Raw genomic sequence first — 19,124 nt, forward strand, 5'->3', positions numbered from 1 at the left:
CCTTATCAGCTCTGCCAGAGGCTCCGCCCCCAACAAGTAGAGCAGGGGGACAGCGAGCACCCTTGTCTTGTGCCCCGTTCCAGAGGGAATCTGTCAGAGTTCAGTCCATTAGTAGTCACCATGGCATTTGGATGAGAGTATAGTGATTTGATCCATTTAATAACATTTGGGCCCATATTGAACTTTTCTAAGACTGAAAACAGAAAGCTCCACTCCATCCTGTCAAACGCCTTCTCAGCATCCAGTGAATCCAGCAGGACAGGAGTCTTCTGTGCGTTTACTTGATCAATAATATCAAAAAGACAGCGAATGTTATCAGAAGAGTATCTGTCTCTAATAAATCCAGTTTGGTCCGCTTTTATTATTTTGCGAAGAAGAGTGTTTAGTCTTTTGGCGAGCAATTTGGTAATTATTTTATAGTCGAAATCCAACAAGCTTATGGGCCGGAAGGACGAGCAGGATAGGGGGTCCTTGTCCTTTTTTAGCAACACTGTAATGCGGGCTGTGTGCATTGAGTCTGGGAGAGCTCTGTTTTTGCCAAAATCCTCCAGCATTGGCATGAAGATAGGGCGGAGCTGGGGCCAAAAAGCTTTGTAGAACTCTCTGAGGAATCCATCTGGGCCTGGGGACTTATTAGGTGGCATGGAGGTAATTGCCTCCAGGATCTCCTCAGGTCTGAAGGGGGAGTTGAGATCTTCTTGGTTGGTCTCTGATAGTTTAGGTAGCGAGATTCCCTCTAGGAAAGAGTGGAGTTCTGCCTCCGTGTGTTTTCTCTCAGAGGTGTATAGTTTGCAGTAAAAATCATGAAAAGTTAAATTGATCTTTTTTGGGTCATATGTGACCTCGTCCTCTGCTGTTCGGATAGCCGTGATTGTACGCTCTGACTGCTCTTTTTTTATTTGGTAAGCAAGCAATCTACTGGGCAATCTACTAATACTCATGGTATTTCTGTTTAGTAAAGAAAACCTTTTTTATCTCCCGAGTGTAGTCCAAATTCAGTTTGGCTTTGGCTGCTTTAAGATGACTCCAGTAGGTGCTGTCTGGGGATTGTTTATGTATTTTTTCACAGCATTCCAGCTCCCTCTCAAGATCTAGCCTGTGTGCTTCCATTGCGTTTTTCTTAGAGGAAGCATATGCGATTAGATGGCCACTTAGTGTGGCTTTTGCAGCGTCCCACATTGTGGCCGGAGAAACAGGAGAATCTTTGTTGTCTTGTGTGTAGTTGTCTATCCATGTAGTTACCAATGTATGGAACGCTTTGATTGATAACATGGAGGTGTTGAATTTCCAGCTCTTTGACCTCGGGATGTTTGCAGAGGTCAAAGCGGAGGTGGACAAAGGCGTGATCTGAAAGTGCTATAGGTCCAATTGTACATGTGGTTGAATTTATGAAACTCTTTGGGATAAAAATGCAATCTATACGGGAGTAGGTGTTATGGACATTAGAGTAGTAGTCCATAGATGAGCTATTAGTCTCTCTCCAGATATCTATCAGTCCCATCTCTTTAGTAAGAGCATTGAACAGGGTTATCATTTTTGACATGAAGGCAGGAGTATCTGTGTTAGGGGCGTATATGTTTAATATAGTAATTGGTTGACCATATAGTGACCCAGTTATCAAAATTAATCTCCCCTCCGGATCAGATATGTTTTTGTCAATTATGAATGGAACATTTTTATGGATAAGTATGGCTGTGCCTCTACTGTTTGATTTGAAAGATGAGAAATACACCTGTCCCACCCAAGCTCTGCGGAGTTTGGCATGTTCAGCATCACAGAGGTGTGTCTCTTGTAATAGCGCAATGTCTGCTTTTTCCTTTTTTAGAGCACATAGTATCTTTTTCCGTTTTATCGCATGCCCTAGACCATGGCAGTTCCATGTCAATAGATTAAAAGTACTAGTCATCGTCATCGAACAGTAATCGAACTTTAGTGCAAGTCATCGCTGGGTAAAAGTGGATAGTAGTTACAGCTGCGTTCACATAAAAGGAAAATAAATGGTGTACATAAAATAATAATCTCTGAACACCGCAGCCGAGTTTCCAAACAACTCAAAATCAAATCAAATCAAATGTTATTTGTCACATACACATGGTTAGCAGATGTTAGTGCGAGCGTAGTGAAATGCTTGTGCTTCTAGTTCCGACAATGCAGTAATAACCAACAAGTAATCTAGCTAACAATTCCAAAACTACTACCTTATAGACACAAGTGTAAGGGGATAAAGAATATGTACATAAGATATATGAATGAGTGATGGTACAGAGCGGCATAGGCAAGATACAGTAGATGGTATCGAGTACAGTATATACATATGAGATGAGTATGTAAACAAAGTGGCATAGTTAAAGTGGCTAGTGATACATGTATTACATAAGGATGCAGTAGATGATATAGAGTACAGTATATACGTATACATATGAGATGAATAATGTAGGGTATGTAAACATTATATAAGGTAGCATTGTTTAAAGTGGCTAGTGATATATTTTACATCATTTCCCATCAATTCCCATTATTAAAGTGGCTGGAGTTGAGTCAGTGTGTTGGCAGCAGCCACTCAATGTTAGTGGTGGCTGTTTAACAGTATGATGGCCTTGAGATAGAAGCTGTTTTTCAGTCTCTCGGTCCCAGCTTTAATGCACCTGTACTGACCTCGCCTTCTGGATGATAGCGGGGTGAACAGGCAGTGGCTCGGGTGGTTGTTGTCCTTGATGATCTTTATGGCCTTCCTGTGACATCGGGTGGTGTAGGTGTCCTGGAGGGCAGGTAGTTTGCCCCCGGTGATGCGTTGTGCAGACCTCACTACCCTCTGGAGAGCCTTACGGTTGTGGGCGGAGCAGTTGCCGTACCAGGCGGTGATACAGCCCGACAGGATGCTCTCGATTGTGCATCTGTAGAAGTTTGTGAGTGCTTTTGGTGACAAGCCGAATTTCTTCAGCCTCCTGAGGTTGAAGAGGCGCTGCTGCGCATTCTTCACGATGCTGTCTGTGTGGGTGGACCAATTCAGTTTGTCTGTGATGTGTACGCCGAGGAACTTAAAACTTACTACCCTCTCCACTACTGTTCCATCGATGTGGATAGGGGGGTGTTCCCTCTGCTGTTTCCTGAAGTCCACAGGGTGAACAGGGAGTACAGGAGAGGGCTCAGAACACACCCTTGTGGGGCCCCAGTATTGAGGATCAGCGGGGTGGATATGTTGTTGCCTACCCTCACCACCTGGGGGCGGCCCGTCAGGAAGTCCAGTAACCAGTTGCATAGGGCGGGGTCGAGACCCAGAGTCTCGAGCCTGATGACGAGCTTGGAGGGCACTATGGTGTTAAATGCCGACCTGTAGTCGATGAACAGCATTCTCACATAGGTATTCCTCTTTTCCAGATGGGTTAGTGCAGTGTGCAGTGTTGTTGAGATTGCATCGTCTGTGGACCTATTTGGGCGGTAAGCAAATTGGAGTGGGTCTAGGGTGTCAGGTAGGGTGGAGGTGATATGGTCCTTGACTAGTCTCTCAAAGCACTTCATGATGACGGAAGTGAGTGCTACGGGGCGGTAGTCGTTTAGCTCAGCTCCCTTAGCTTTCTTGGGAACAGGAACAATGGTGGCCCTCTTGAAGCATGTGGGAACAACAGACTGGGATAGTTATTGATTGAATATGTCCGTAAACACACCAGCCAGCTGGTCTGCGCATGCTCTGAGGGCGCGGCTGGGGATGCCGTCTGGGCCTGCAGCCTTGCGAGGGTTGACACGTTTAAATGTTTTCCTCACGTCGGCTGCAGTGAAGGAGAGACCGCATGTTTCAGTTGCAGGCCGTGTCAGTGGCACTGTATTGTCCTCAAAGCGGGCAAAAAAGTTATTTAGTCTGCCTGGGAACAAGACATCCTGGTCCGTGACGGTGCTGGTTTTCTTTTTGTAATCCGTGATTGACTGTAGACCCTGCCACATACCTCTTGTGTCTGAGCCGTTGAATTGAGATTCTACTTTGTCTCTATACTGACGCTTAGCTTGTTTGATTGCCTTGCGGAGGGAATAGTTACACTGTTTGTATTCAGTCATGTTTCCAGTCACCTTGCCCTGATTAAAAGCAGTGGTTCGCGCTTTCAGTTTCACGTGAATGCTGCCATCAATCCACGGTTTCTGGTTTGGGAATGTTTTAATCGTTGCTATGGGAACGACATCTTCAACGCACGTTCTAATGAACTCGCACACCGAATCAGCATATTCGTCAATGTTGTCGTCTGACGCAATACGGAACATATCCCAGTCCACGTGATGGAAGCAGTCTTGGATTGTGGAATCAGATTGGTCGGACCAGCGTTGAACAGACCTCAGCGCGGGAGCTTCTTGTTTTAGTTTCTGTCTGTAGGCAGGGATCAGCAAAATGGAGTCGTGGTCAGCTTTTCCGAAAGGAGGGCGGGGCAGGGCCTTATATGCGTCGCGGAAGTTGGAATAGCAATGATCCAAGGTTTTTCCAGCCCTCGACACATCCCGTTGGATCTATAACCCCCCCGCTCAGTCTCAATTCTGTGTTCCAAATAAAACAAAAACCGGGAACAGTTAGCAACGCACAACGTCTCCCTCTCCCCACCAAAGAAATGCCTCATCCTCTCCACCCGCATTGAGTAAATGACACAGTTGCCCTTGTCCAGATCACGCTAAAAGAGGGGAGAAATATAAAATCAATAGCCCAGCCTACATATACCTCCCCCAAGGGACATAGGGAACCCCAAGTAATAATAGCAACAAAAAAAACAGGGAAATAAAAGTAGGCTGAAACATTAGTAGGCCTAGGTTAGGCTATAGATCCCATCCCTCTCAGTTAAAGGAAAATAAATATAAATTGGATGGCTATAATGACATTTAGGGGGTGGGTCTTTGGATATCGGCTATATGTTGTCTTACCTCCTTTAGTAATGGCATTAACCGCATTTAGTCATTGGTCTATTTCTCATTGACCAGGATTGTCTTTCAAAAAACGTTTTGCCTCTTCGGGAGTTTTGAAGTGTCGCAAGACTCCTTGGTGAAGAATCCTGAGCTTGTTTGGGTATTTGAATCCCCTGAAGATGCCTCTGTCAATTGAGTATTTCTTCACTTCGTCAAACTCTCGGCGCTTTCGGCGTATTCTAGCTGACAGGTCCTGGTGTAAAGCGAGTTTGGCGTTTCCCACTGTGATGGTGTTGTTTTTTGCCACCTGTAGGACTCGTTCCTTGTCGGTGAATCTCAGGAAACGTATGGTGATTGGGCACGGTGGTTGTCTGGCTGCAGGTTGGGGCCTCAGTGCTCGGTGAGCTCTCTCTCTCTCTCTCTCTCTCTCTCTCTCTCTCTCTCTCTCTCTCTCTCTCTTTCTCTCGAGTTCTATAGGCCTGTCGGTGGACAGGTGGAGCCACTCTGGAAGTTTGTCTTGCAGGTAGCGGATCAGTGGCATGTTTCCCTCTTCTTTTTCACCCAGATTGAATAGAACACAATTATTCCTTCGCCCCCTGTTTTTCAATTTTCTTTTTAGCATATGCTATTGTTTCCATGGCATCTGTCAATAAGTTTTCCATGGATAGGATTCGCCCCTCTGCCTCGTCCAGGCACCCCGCGTTTATGGTTATCTTGTTGTTGATGTCAGGCAAAGCGTTTTCCAGGATTGTCACCTTGCCCCGATCGCGCTGAGCTGAGAGTTAATGGCATCTAATTTGGTGTTTAGTTCTGTACGTTGGGATCTCAACTCAGAAAGGATGTCTTCGACAGAGTGCGAGGTTGGCATCCTTGTACCTCGGGGGGCGGGTCCTCTTGCTCCTGGCTAATGGCGCTAGTCTTTTCTGAAGCTAGCTTCTTCTTGGAGGCTTTTTCCGTCGCTAATGCTCGAGTCCGGGTAAAAATGTCACCTGTAGTGTCGCCTTTTGTAGCCGCCATGACTTTTTCTTACTAAAGCTAAATGAGTTTGAACTTGGGGTGGAGGTAAGATTAGGAATTGGAAACTACTTGTGCGGAGCTCTTAGTTCATGGGGCAATCTCGTTCAAGGGTCACGTGATCCCCCCGATTTAACCTTATTTAACTAGGCAAGTCAGTTAAGAACACATTCTTATTTACATTGTTATGTATTGCTCATCATTGGTGTCGGCTGTTGTTTACTTATTTATTTGTTGTCTCATCACATTATTGTCCAAAAAACGGAAACGTAGCTAATACACCAGTATTTATTGTTTCGAGTGGTGGGTGTTGTTATCGTGACCAGTGAGCTGAGATAAGGCAGATCTTTTTTTAAGTACATTTCCATAATATCATCGAGCTTCCATAAACGTCGAACAATGCTTGAACCCATGATTGAAACCATGTGCTTCAGTTTACAAAAACAGATGACTTTGCACATCTATTTCCTTCTTAAAATGTCAACATTCTGGAAAGTAGAGTTGTGCAAAAGCTAATTTCACAACTAAATATACTCATCAGAGAATTTTGGGGATTAACTTCAGAGATTTGCGCATGCATTTCAAGTATTAGCTCTACCGTAGTTTACAGATGGCACACAAATACTTGAACATACAAGCAAGTATGGACAGTCATTAACCCATGCGGTTTTTGAAAATGATGCAATACAAGTTATGCCACTTCTGTTCCATAAATGTAAGAACAGGGATTGAACACATGTTCTTCAGATTACAAGAGCAAATTATTTAGCACATCTCTGTTTCCTGTTGAGAATTTCAACATCCTGGTGTAGGAGATGGGCCATTGAAAACAGCTGGGGTTTGAACCCAGGACCTCATACATAGCATGCGCTCTACCACTGAGCTACATCCCCTTTCTCTGAAATAAAAAGTATTTTTTTTAAATTTCACCTATAATTAACCAGGTAAGCCTGAGAACAAGTTTTCATATTCAACTGCGACCTGGCCAAGATAAAGCAAAGCAGCGCAACACAAACAACAACACAGAGTTACAGATGGAATAAACAAGTACAGTCAATAACACAATAGAAGTCTATATACAGTGCGTGCAAATGGAGGTAAGGCAATAAATAGGCCATAGTAGCAAAGTATTTACAATTTAGCAAATTAACACTGGAGTGATAGATGAGCAGATGATGATGTGCAAGTAGAAATACTGGTGTGCAAAGAGCAGAAAGTATATTCAAACAATATGGGGATGAGGTAGGTAGATTGGGTGGGCTATTTACAGATGGGCTTTGTACAGCTGCAGCGATCAGTTAGCTGCTCAGATAGCCGATGTTTAAAGTTAGCGGTGTTGCCAACACCTCAGTAAGGAAAGTAGCTATTGGCTGTGAGGAATAACATTGTGGAAGAGACCAAAAGTGAGTAAAATAAAAATGTCTGCAAGTATTCAGAGGGGTCTGAATACTTGCTAAATACAGCGACTAAGTCGCTAAGTTGGCAACACTGAAAGTTAGTGAGGGAAATGTCTCCAGCTTCAGCGATTTTTGCAATTCGTTCCAGTCATTGTCAGCAGAGAACTGGAAGGAAAGGCGGAAAAAGGAGGTGTTGGATTTGGGGATGACCAGTGAGATATACCTGCTGGAGCGCTTGCGGGTGGGTGTTGTTATCGTGACCAGTGATTTGAGATAAGGCGCAGCTTTACCTAGCATAGACTAAAAAGATGACCTGGAACCAGTGGGTCTGGCGATGAATATGTAGCGAGGGCCAGCCGACTAGAGCATACAGGTCGTAGTGGCCATATCAATACAATTGACCCTTTCTTTACACTGTTCTAATGAAAGTACATTTCCATAATATCATCTAGCTTCCATAAACGTCGAACAAGGCTTGAACCCAGGATTGAACCCATGTGCTTCAGTTTACAAAAACAGATGACTTTGCACATCTATTTCCTTCTTAAAATGTCTACATTCTGGAAAGTAGAGTTGTGCAAAAGCTAATTTCACAACTAAATATACTCATCAGAGAATTTGGGGATTAACTTCAGAGCGCATGCATTTCAAGTATTAGCTCTACCGTGGAGGCATACCCCCTTACTATATAATTAGCAGGGTTGCCATTTTGAGTAAACTTTTTTTTCTTCAAAGTCATCCAGTGAAAGAACCATCCCATGGTACCAGCTATCTTTCAGTAAGGCACAGATGGGATTTGAACCCATGATCTTCTACAAGACCGACGCCTTACCGCTTGGCCACTATGCCACTCAATGCTGGAATATATTTATCAACATTCTGGAAAGTAGTAGTTGTGTAATGTGAATTTGGCATACAAATAACATCTCTGTTTCCTGTGAGAATTTCAACATTCTGGAAAGTAGGAGTTGAGTAATGTGAATTTGGCACACAAATACTCAGTGGAGAACATACAAGCAAGTATGGACAGTCATTAACCCATGAACTTCGGTTTTTGAAAATGATGCAATACAAGTTGGCAACCGTGCCACTTCTGTTCCATAAATGTAAGAACAGGGATTGAACACATGTTCTTCAGATTACAAGAGCAAATTATTTAGCGCATCTCTGTTTCCTGTTGAGAATTTCAACATCCTGGAAAGTAGGAGATGGGCCATTGAAAATATTTTAGTGGAGAAGCTGGGGTTTGAACCCAGGACCTCATACATGCAAAGCATGCGCTCTACCACTGAGCTACATCCCCTTTCTCTGAAAGAAAAAATTCTAATTTTTTTTAAATTTCACCTATAATTAACCAGGTAAGCCAGTTGAGAACAAGTTTTCATATTCAATTGCGACCTGGCCAAAATAAAGCAAAGCAGCGCAACACAAACAACAACACAGAGTTACAGATGGAATAAACAAGCGTACAGTCAATAACACAATAGAAGAAAAAAAAGAAAGTCTATATACAGTGCGTGCAAATGGAGGTAAGGCAATAAATAGGCCATAGTAGCAAAGTATTTACAATTTAGCAAATTAACACTGGAGTGATAGATGAGCAGATGATGATGTGCAAGTAGAAATACTGGTGTGCAAAGAGCAGAAAGTATATTCAAACAATATGGGGATGAGGTAGGTAGATTGGGTGGGCTATTTACAGATGGGCTTTGTACAGCTGCAGCGATCAGTTAGCTGCTCAGATAGCCGATGTTTAAAGTTAGCGGTGTTGCCAACACCTCAGTAAGGAAAGTAGCTATTGGCTGTGAGGAATAACATTGTGGAAGAGACCAAAAGTGAGTAAAATAAAAATGTCTGCAAGTATTCAGAGGGGTCTGAATACTTGAAATACAGCGACTAAGTCGCTAAGTTGGCAACACTGAAAGTTAGTGAGGGAAATGTCTCCAGCTTCAGCGATTTTTGCAATTCGTTCCAGTCATTGTCAGCAGAGAACTGGAAGGAAAGGCGGAAAAAGGAGGTGTTGGATTTGGGGATGACCAGTGAGATATACCTGCTGGAGCGCTTGCTACGGGTGGGTGTTGTTATCGTGACCAGTGATTTGAGATAAGGCGCAGCTTTACCTAGCATAGACTAAAAAGATGACCTGGAACCAGTGGGTCTGGCGATGAATATGTAGCGAGGGCCAGCCGACTAGAGCATACAGGTCGTAGTGGCCATATCAATACAATTGACCCTTTCTTTACACTGTTCTAATGAAAGTACATTTCCATAATATCATCTAGCTTCCATAAACGTCGAACAAGGCTTGAACCCAGGATTGAACCCATGTGCTTCAGTTTACAAAAACAGATGACTTTGCACATCTATTTCCTTCTTAAAATGTCTACATTCTGGAAAGTAGAGTTGTGCAAAAGCTAATTTCACAACTAAATATACTCATCAGAGAATTTGGGGATTAACTTCAGAGCGCATGCATTTCAAGTATTAGCTCTACCGTAGAGGCACACCCCCTTACTATATAATTAGCAGTGTTGCTATTTTGAGAAAACTTTTTTTTTTTCTTCAAAGTCATCCAGTGAAAGAACCATCCCATGGTACCAGCTATCTTTCAGTAAGGCACAGATGGGATTTGAACCCATGATCTTCGGTTTACAAGACCGACGCCTTACCGCTTGGCCACTATGCCACTCAATGCAGGAAGATATTTATCAACATTCTGGAAAGTAGTAGTTGTTTAATGTGAATTTAGCACACAAATAACATCTCTGTTTCCTGTGAGAATTTCAACATTCTGGAAAGTAGGAGTTGAGTAATGTGAATTTGGCACACAAATACTCAGTGGAGAACATACAAGCAAGTATGGACAGTCATTAACCCATGAACTTCGTTTTTTGAAAATGATGCAATACAAGTTGGCAACCGTGCCACTTCTATTCCATAAATGTAAGAACAGGGATTGAACACATGTTCTTCAGATTACAAGAGCAAATTATTTAGCGCATCTCTGTTTCCTGTTGAGAATTTCAACATCCTGGAAAGTAGGAGATGGGCCATTGAAAATATTTTAGTGGAGAAGCTGGGGTTTGAACCCAGGACCTCATACATGCAAAGCATGCGCTCTACCACTGAGCTACATCCCCTTTCTCTGAAAGAAAAAATTCTAATTTTTTTTTAAATTTCACCTATAATTAACCAGGTAAGCCAGTTGAGAACAAGTTTTCATATTCAATTGCGACCTGGCCAAGATAAAGCAAAGCAGCGCAACACAAACAACAACACAGAGTTACAGATGGAATAAACAAGCGTACAGTCAATAACACAATAGAAGAAAAAAAAGAAAGTCTATATACAGTGCGTGCAAATGGAGGTAAGGCAATAAATAGGCCATAGTAGCAAAGTATTTACAATTTAGCAAATTAACACTGGAGTGATAGATGAGCAGATGATGATGTGCAAGTAGAAATACTGGTGTGCAAAGAGCAGAAAGTATATTCAAACAATATGGGGATGAGGTAGGTAGATTGGGTGGGCTATTTACAGATGGGCTTTGTACAGCTGCAGCGATCAGTTAGCTGCTCAGATAGCCGATGTTTAAAGTTAGCGGTGTTGCCAACACCTCAGTAAGGAAAGTAGCTATTGGCTGTGAGGAATAACATTGTGGAAGAGACCAAAAGTGAGTAAAATAAAAATGTCTGCAAGTATTCAGAGGGGTCTGAATACTTGCTAAATACAGCGACTAAGTCGCTAAGTTGGCAACACTGAAAGTTAGTGAGGGAAATGTCTCCAGCTTCAGCGATTTTTGCAATTCGTTCCAGTCATTGTCAGCAGAGAACTGGAAGGAAAGGCGGAAAAAGGAGGTGTTGGATTTGGGGATGACCAGTGAGATATACCTGCTGGAGCGCTTGCTACGGGTGGGTGTTGTTATCGTGACCAGTGATTTGAGATAAGGCGCAGCTTTACCTAGCATAGACTAAAAAGATGACCTGGAACCAGTGGGTCTGGCGATGAATATGTAGCGAGGGCCAGGGCCAGCCGACTAGAGCATACAGGTCGTAGTGGCCATATCAATACAATTGACCCTTTCTTTACACTGTTCTAATGAAAGTACATTTCCATAATATCATCTAGCTTCCATAAACGTCGAACAAGGCTTGAACCCAGGATTGAACCCATGTGCTTCAGTTTACAAAAACAGATGACTTTGCACATCTATTTCCTTCTTAAAATGTCTACATTCTGGAAAGTAGAGTTGTGCAAAAGCTAATTTCACAACTAAATATACTCATCAGAGAATTTGGGGATTAACTTCAGAGCGCATGCATTTCAAGTATTAGCTCTACCGTAGAGGCATACCCCCTTACTATATATCCCCCTTACTATATAATTAGCAGGTTGCCATTTTGAACTTTTTTTTTTTTTCAAATCCAGTGAATGAACCATCCCATGGTACCAGCTATCTTTCAGTAAGGCACAGATGGGATTTGAACCCATGATCTTCGGTTTACAACAAGACTTACCTTACCGCTTGGCCACTATGCCACTCAATTCTGGAATATATTTATCAACATTCTGGAAAGTAGTAGTTGTGTAATGTGAATTTGGCATACAAATAACATCTCTGTTTCCTGTGAGAATTTCAACATTCTGGAAAGTAGAAGTTGAGTAATGTGAATTTGGCACACAAATACTCAGTGGAGAACATACAAGCAAGTATGGACAGTCATTAACCCATGAACTTCGGTTTTTGAAAATGATGCAATACAAGTTGGCAACCGTGCCACTTCTGTTCCATAAATGTAAGAACAGGGATTGAACACATGTTCTTCAGATTACAAGAGCAAATTATTTAGCACATCTCTGTTTCCTGTTGAGAATTTCAACATCCTGGAAAGTAGGAGATGGGCCATTGAAAATATTTTAGTGGAGAAGCTGGGGTTTGAACCCAGGACCTCATACATGCAAAGCATGCGCTCTACCACTGAGCTACATCCCCTTTCTCTGAAAAAAAAATTCTAATTTTTTTAAATTTCACCTATAATTAACCAGGTAAGCCAGTTGAGAACAAGTTTTCATATTCAATTGCGACCTGGCCAAGATAAAGCAAAGCAGCGCAACACAAACAACAACACAGAGTTACAGATGGAATAAACAAGCGTACAGTCAATAACACAATAGAAGAAAAAAAGAAAGTCTATATACAGTGCGTGCAAATGGAGGTAAGGCAATAAATAGGCCATAGTAGCAAAGTATTTACAATTTAGCAAATTAACACTGGAGTGATAGATGAGCAGATGATGATGTGCAAGTAGAAATACTGGTGTGCAAAGAGCAGAAAGTATATTCAAACAATATGGGGATGAGGTAGGTAGATTGGGTGGGCTATTTACAGATGGGCTTTGTACAGCTGCAGCGATCAGTTAGCTGCTCAGATAGCCGATGTTTAAAGTTAGCGGTGTTGCCAACACCTCAGTAAGGAAAGTAGCTATTGGCTGTGAGGAATAACATTGTGGAAGAGACCAAAAGTGAGTAAAATAAAAATGTCTGCAAGTATTCAGAGGGGTCTGAATACTTGCTAAATACAGCGACTAAGTCGCTAAGTTGGCAACACTGAAAGTTAGTGAGGGAAATGTCTCCAGCTTCAGCGATTTTTGCAATTCGTTCCAGTCATTGTCAGCAGAGAACTGGAAGGAAAGGCGGAAAAAGGAGGTGTTGGATTTGGGGATGACCAGTGAGATATACCTGCTGGAGCGCTTGCTACGGGTGGGTGTTGTTATCGTGACCAGTGATTTGAGATAAGGCGCAGCTTTACCTAGCATAGACTAAAAAGATGACCTGGAACCAGTGGGTCTGGCGATGAATATGTAGCGAGGGCCAGCCGACTAGAGCATACAGGTCGTAGTGGCCATATCAATACAATTGACCCTTTCTTTACACTGTTCTAATGAAAGTACATTTCCATAATATCATCTAGCTTCCATAAACGTCGAACAAGGCTTGAACCCAGGATTGAACCCATGTGCTTCAGTTTACAAAAACAGATGACTTTGCACATCTATTTCCTTCTTAAAATGTCTACATTCTGGAAAGTAGAGTTGTGCAAAAGCTAATTTCACAACTAAATATACTCATCAGAGAATTTGGGGATTAACTTCAGAGCGCATGCATTTCAAGTATTAGCTCTACCGTAGAGGCATACCCCCTTACTATATAATTAGCAGGGTTGCCATTTTGAGAAAACTTTTTTTTTTTTCTTCAAAGTCATCCAGTGAAAGAACCATCCCATGGTACCAGCTATCTTTCAGTAAGGCACAGATGGGATTTGAACCCATGATCTTCGGTTTACAAGACCGACGCCTTACCGCTTGGCCACTATGCCACTCAATGCTGGAATATATTTATCAACATTCTGGAAAGTAGTAGTTGTGTAATGTGAATTTGGCATACAAATAACATCTCTGTTTCCTGTGAGAATTTCAACATTCTGGAAAGTAGAAGTTGAGTAATGTGAATTTGGCACACAAATACTCAGTGGAGAACATACAAGCAAGTATGGACAGTCATTAACCCATGAACTTCGGTTTTTGAAAATGATGCAATACAAGTTGGCAACCGTGCCACTTCTGTTCCATAAATGTAAGAACAGGGATTGAACACATGTTCTTCAGATTACAAGAGCAAATTATTTAGCACATCTCTGTTTCCTGTTGAGAATTTCAACATCCTGGAAAGTAGGAGATGGGCCATTGAAAATATTTTAGTGGAGAAGCTGGGGTTTGAACCCAGGACCTCATACATGCAAAGCATGCGCTCTACCACTGAGCTACATCCCCTTTCTCTGAAAGAAAAAATTCTATTTTTTTTTAAATTTCACCTATAATTAACCAGGTAAGCCAGTTGAGAACAAGTTTTCATATTCAATTGCGACCTGGCCAAGATAAAGCAAAGCAGCGCAACACAAACAACAACACAGAGTTACAGATGGAATAAACAAGCGTACAGTCAATAACACAATAGAAGAAAAAAAAGAAAGTCTATATACAGTGCGTGCAAATGGAGGTAAGGCAATAAATAGGCCATAGTAGCAAAGTATTTACAATTTAGCAAATTAACACTGGAGTGATAGATGAGCAGATGATGATGTGCAAGTAGAAATACTGGTGTGCAAAGAGCAGAAAGTATATTCAAACAATATGGGGAAGCAGTAATAATAAGATGATGAAATAACAACTTCACACAGTGAAATAATAATTTATAATAAACACTCTCAAATGCAAACCTTCTGGAGCTGAGCAAAGATGAAGGAAAATAAGAAAACAGCTGTACTTAATCACAAATGAATGAGGGGAACATTTCATGTTATTGCATTATAATGAGTAACTGCATTTTCTTTCAGTTGTAAAATTATCACTTTCTGTAGGCTATGCCTGGTGGCCCTTTCACTCCTAACAAGCCTGTTGTCGTGGCCGAGTGGTTAAGGCGATGGACTACATGGCAATGGCTAATGGAATGGACAAGGATAAAGAAAATGCTCAACGGAAGAAAAATGGAGATGAAGGAGAGATGAAATATGGTAAAGAATTTACGGTGGCAGTGGAGTTGATGGGAGAAGATAGGGTCACGACGATGGAGTTACTACGTGCGATTAAAGAGGTGTGTGGAGAGGTGGTGGGATGTCGTGTAAAAGGAGAAAGAAAGTACGAGGTCACGATGAGAAATGGAAAAGGAAACGAGCGCTTAATGGATGGCTTTATGATTAAAGAAACAAGAATTATGGCAAGAGACATGGTTTCCAATGAACTTATAGTCTCTTTCATGAATTTGCCTGTGTATATGGAAGACAACGCTATATTGGCCAAGCTATGTAGCTGGGGTGTATCAGCAGTCTCTGAAATCAGGTGTAGACTTTGGCCAGGGACGGAGATAGCAGATGGCAGGAGATACTGCAAAGTGAAATTTACTGACTCTGTGAAATCATTGCCGTACTCTACAAAGTTTGACACACTTGAGGAGGAGAGTACTTTAGAGTTATTCATGATAAGCAGGTCAGAGTTTGTAGGCTTTGTATTCAGCTTGGTCATATTTTGAAGGACTGCCCTGAATTCAAATGTTATAAGTGCGGGAAGCAAGGGCATTATGCAAGAGAATGTGTAGGTGGAAAGGAAAGGGCATTTTGCGAAGGATGTCGCATGAGAACTGACGAGTGCAACTGTGGAGAGGTTGTGAATGAGGAGAGGAGCCAGGATCTTTTTGTGGAGACTGATGTATCACCGAGACCAGAAGAAGATGATGGAGGAGAGGACGTGGTGGAGGGTGGAGAGACGGAGAACGCAAGAAGGGAGAAGATGGAACAGAAGATGAATGAAATAGGGAGCAGTATGGACTCAGAAATAAGAAGAGGGAGTTTTCAGGAGGGGGGGGGGAGTGGGCTGGGTGGAGGAACTGGGGACTCACAGATTTTGGGGGGGACCTCGGGCTATGTGGGTGCCTCGGAAGAAGGTGAAGTGGAGGGGAGTGGGGTGCTGACAATAATACAGGAGACACAAATGGATACAGGAAGCACAACAGGCACTGGAAAGAAGAGTTTAAGTTGGAAGAGAATGATTTAGAATCAATTTCAGATTCAGATGACATGGAACAGATTGACAGAAAATGGGGAGGCTACAGGAAGAGGAAAGCGGCGGCGCAGGTGAAAAAGGACAGAAAAGGAAGAAAACATGACAACAGATAGAGGTAAATGAGAAAATATTTATTTTTACTATTTATTGTTATGGTTAATTTTATGTCAATCAATGCAAACGGTTTAAGAACAATGGAAAAATGTCAAAGAATAGTAAAAATTAAGAATTCTGATATTTTATGCCTTCAAGAAACACATTGGGACAACGTATGTATCTTAGAAGTAAAAAAAATATGGAGAGATTTTATTTTTGTTAACAATGGCAGGGGGAATTCAAGTGGTGTTGCTATTTTATTGAGGAAGGATGTGGTAGAGAATGTGAAACATATATATAATGATAATAATGGGAGGATTTTAATTTTGGATTTTGAATATATGAATATGGTTTTTAGAATTATAAATATTTACGCGCCTAATAGTGAAATAGAACGCAAAGATTTATTTTTAGAATTAAGGAAATGGTGTGAGGGGAACTGTATTGTAGTTGGGGATTTTAATGTTAAAGTGGATAGACTGGATATGACAAGAGGAGCTATTTTTAGAAGTGATGTATCTAGGGGTTTTAAAGAAGATGATGTTAGAAAAAGGAATGATTGATATGTGGAGAGAGGAAAATCCAGACAAAAGAGAATTTTCTACAAGGCAGGTGGTTTTAGGGGATTTGAAACAAACCAGGATAGATGGTTTTAGTAAAAGAAGGTTTAAGGAATTTTATGAAAGCTATTAAGTATGTTTTTACAACTTTTAGTGATCATGCAGGTTTATTATTTTCAGTGGGTTTAGATAAGGAAAGAACAGGGGGTGGAATATGGTGTATGAATGCAGGGAATTTAGGAGATGAGGAATATGGGAAACAACTTAAATCTTTGATAGCATATGAAATGGAGGATAAACAGAAAGAGAATGATAAGTGTTTATGGTGGGACAAGGTTAAGGAAAAAATAAAAGTTTTTAGTATAAGATATGCAAGGAAAAAAGAGGTAGGATGAAAAGAGAAGAAAATGAGTTGAGAGCTAAATTGGAAGAAGAAATGGGGAAATGTGACAGTGAGCCTCATTATAATATAGAAAAGTTTTTAGAGTTGAAAGAAAAATTGAGTAAATATGAAATAGATAAGTGTAAGGGGTCTATTATAAGAAGCAAAGCAAAGTATGTTTTGGAGGGGGAGAAATGCACTTCGTTTTTTCTTGGATTAGAGAAAAGTACTCAAAGAAGAACATATCTTAGACAGATTGAAAATGTAAAGGGTGAAGTAGTAGATGATTATGTAGAGATTTTAGAGACAGTGCAGAATTTTTATAGGGACTTATTTAAGAAAGGAGAGGTGGATGAGGGGTGTGTACAGGATATTTTAGATAGTGTGGAGTTGAAAATTAATGTAGAGGATAAGTTGATGTGTGATGGGACGATTACAGTAAATGAAATTATAGATGCGATTAAGGATTTACAGGTGAATAAGAGCCCTGGTGTAGATGGGATCATTGCAGAATTTTATAAAATGTATGAAAGTTTTTTAGCACATATTTTATTGGAGGTTTACCACTATATGGAGGAGAATGACTGTGTTTCAGAATCGATGGTGACCGGGATGATAACTATTTTATATAAAAATAAAGGGAGTAGGGTAAAATTGGACAATTATAGGCCTATTAGTTTATTGAATGTGGATTACAAGATTTTAGCCAAAATTTTAGCGAATAGGATGAGGAGAGATTTACATGATATTATTGCACCAACACAGAATTATAGTGTCCCTGGGAGGGGCAGAGCTGACACAATTAATACAATTAGAGACGTGATACACAAAATGAATGGGGATAAGATAGGGGGTATTGTTTTAAGCATAGATTCAAATAAGGCTTTTGATAGGGTAGAACATGATTTTCTGTTTAGGGTTTTGGAAAGATTTGGTTTTGGTAATAAAATAATAGGGTGGATTAGATTATTATATAGAAATGCAAAAAGTAGGGTGAAATGCAATGAGATTTTAACTGATTCTTTTACTCTTGAGAGATCGGTAAGACAGGGATGTCCTTTATCAGCTTTATTGTATGTTTTATCAGTTGAACCTTTAGCGGCTTTTCTTAAGAAGGATAAATTTATTAATTGTGTACAAACTCCACAGGGGGTTTTAGTTTGATTCACCAATATGCAGATGACACAACTATAACAGATAGAGATGAGGACAGTGTAATAAGGGTAATAGAAGGTTTTAAAATATATGGAAGAGCATCAGGGGCTAAAGTTAATATGGAAAAGTCTGTTGTAATGTATATTGGGAAGGTTAATGAGGGGAATTTTTCTTTTAAAGAGTTCAAAGATTATTTTAAGGTGTTAGGAGTGTTTTTAGGGGTAAAAGAAAAGGAAGCTAGGGATTTGACATGGAGTGGTGTGATAAATAAAGTTAGGAAGGTAGTAAATATGTGGAAGGGGAGGTTTTTAAAATTAAAGGGGAAAGTAATTGTTATAAATTCTTTATTGATGTCAATTTTTATACACGTAGTGAATGTTTTAGATATGCCAGATTGGGTTTTATCTGAAATGAATAAGATTTTGGTTGATTTTTTATGGGACGGGAAGGGGGTGAAAATATCTTTTAAGACTTTGATTGCAGGTTATGAGGAGGGGGTTTGAGGTTGGTGGATTTAAGGGTAAGGAAAATAGCAATAAGAGTGAAAATGGTAAAGAAATATTTATATGCTGAATTGGATTATGGGTGGAAAAGGTTTTTTAAAGAGTATTTGAATAAGGTTGGGAGGATTGGGGATAATGGTTTATTGATGTGTGTGAAACAGGAAATGTAAGTTTTTGAGGCTTGGGGGCAAAATGCTTACAGCACCTGGTACTCCCAGGCAGTCTCCCATCCAAGTACTAACCAGGCCCAACCCTGCTTAACTTCCGAGATCAGGCGCACTCAGGCCGGTATGGTCGTAAACACAAAGCTAACTCTTGGTGCACTATATAAAGTCAAAGTGAGTCTGATTAACAGCTGTTGCATTTTCACCATTGAGATAAGCATCTTTGCTTTTCCATGTGAATATTAAAGTCAAAGATTAGAATATTATCTGCTATGACTACAAGGTCCGATAGGAATTCGGGGAACTTAGTGAGGAAGGCTGTATATGGCCCAGGAGGCCTGTAAACAGTAGCTATAAAAA

At 41.0% G+C, this 19,124-nt stretch overlaps 6 non-coding genes and 1 pseudogene across 6 annotated transcripts; all 7 read right to left on the bottom strand.

The window, feature by feature from the left end:
• Positions 1–8,520: 8,520 nt before the first annotated feature.
• Positions 8,521–8,592, bottom strand: trnaa-ugc (transfer RNA alanine (anticodon UGC)). Its single transcript has one exon. It is a non-coding gene; the product is annotated as a tRNA-Ala (tRNA).
• Positions 8,593–9,903: 1,311 nt separating this feature from the next.
• Positions 9,904–9,975, bottom strand: trnat-ugu (transfer RNA threonine (anticodon UGU)). Its single transcript has one exon. It is a non-coding gene; the product is annotated as a tRNA-Thr (tRNA).
• Positions 9,976–10,357: 382 nt separating this feature from the next.
• trnaa-ugc (transfer RNA alanine (anticodon UGC)) lies at positions 10,358–10,429 on the bottom strand. Its single transcript has one exon. It is a non-coding gene; the product is annotated as a tRNA-Ala (tRNA).
• A 1,781-nt stretch (positions 10,430–12,210) lies between these two features.
• On the bottom strand, positions 12,211–12,282 carry trnaa-ugc (transfer RNA alanine (anticodon UGC)). The gene has a single exon. It is a non-coding gene; the product is annotated as a tRNA-Ala (tRNA).
• Positions 12,283–13,593: 1,311 nt separating this feature from the next.
• On the bottom strand, positions 13,594–13,665 carry trnat-ugu (transfer RNA threonine (anticodon UGU)). The gene has a single exon. It is a non-coding gene; the product is annotated as a tRNA-Thr (tRNA).
• A 382-nt stretch (positions 13,666–14,047) lies between these two features.
• Positions 14,048–14,119, bottom strand: trnaa-ugc (transfer RNA alanine (anticodon UGC)). The gene has a single exon. It is a non-coding gene; the product is annotated as a tRNA-Ala (tRNA).
• A 4,674-nt stretch (positions 14,120–18,793) lies between these two features.
• Positions 18,794–18,902, bottom strand: LOC135534835 (5S ribosomal RNA; annotated as a pseudogene).
• Between the last annotated feature and the right edge of the window lie 222 nt (positions 18,903–19,124).

This window comes from Oncorhynchus masou, unplaced genomic scaffold, assembly GCF_036934945.1.
Source record: "Oncorhynchus masou masou isolate Uvic2021 unplaced genomic scaffold, UVic_Omas_1.1 unplaced_scaffold_4004, whole genome shotgun sequence".
Classification (NCBI taxonomy): domain Eukaryota; kingdom Metazoa; phylum Chordata; class Actinopteri; order Salmoniformes; family Salmonidae; genus Oncorhynchus; species Oncorhynchus masou.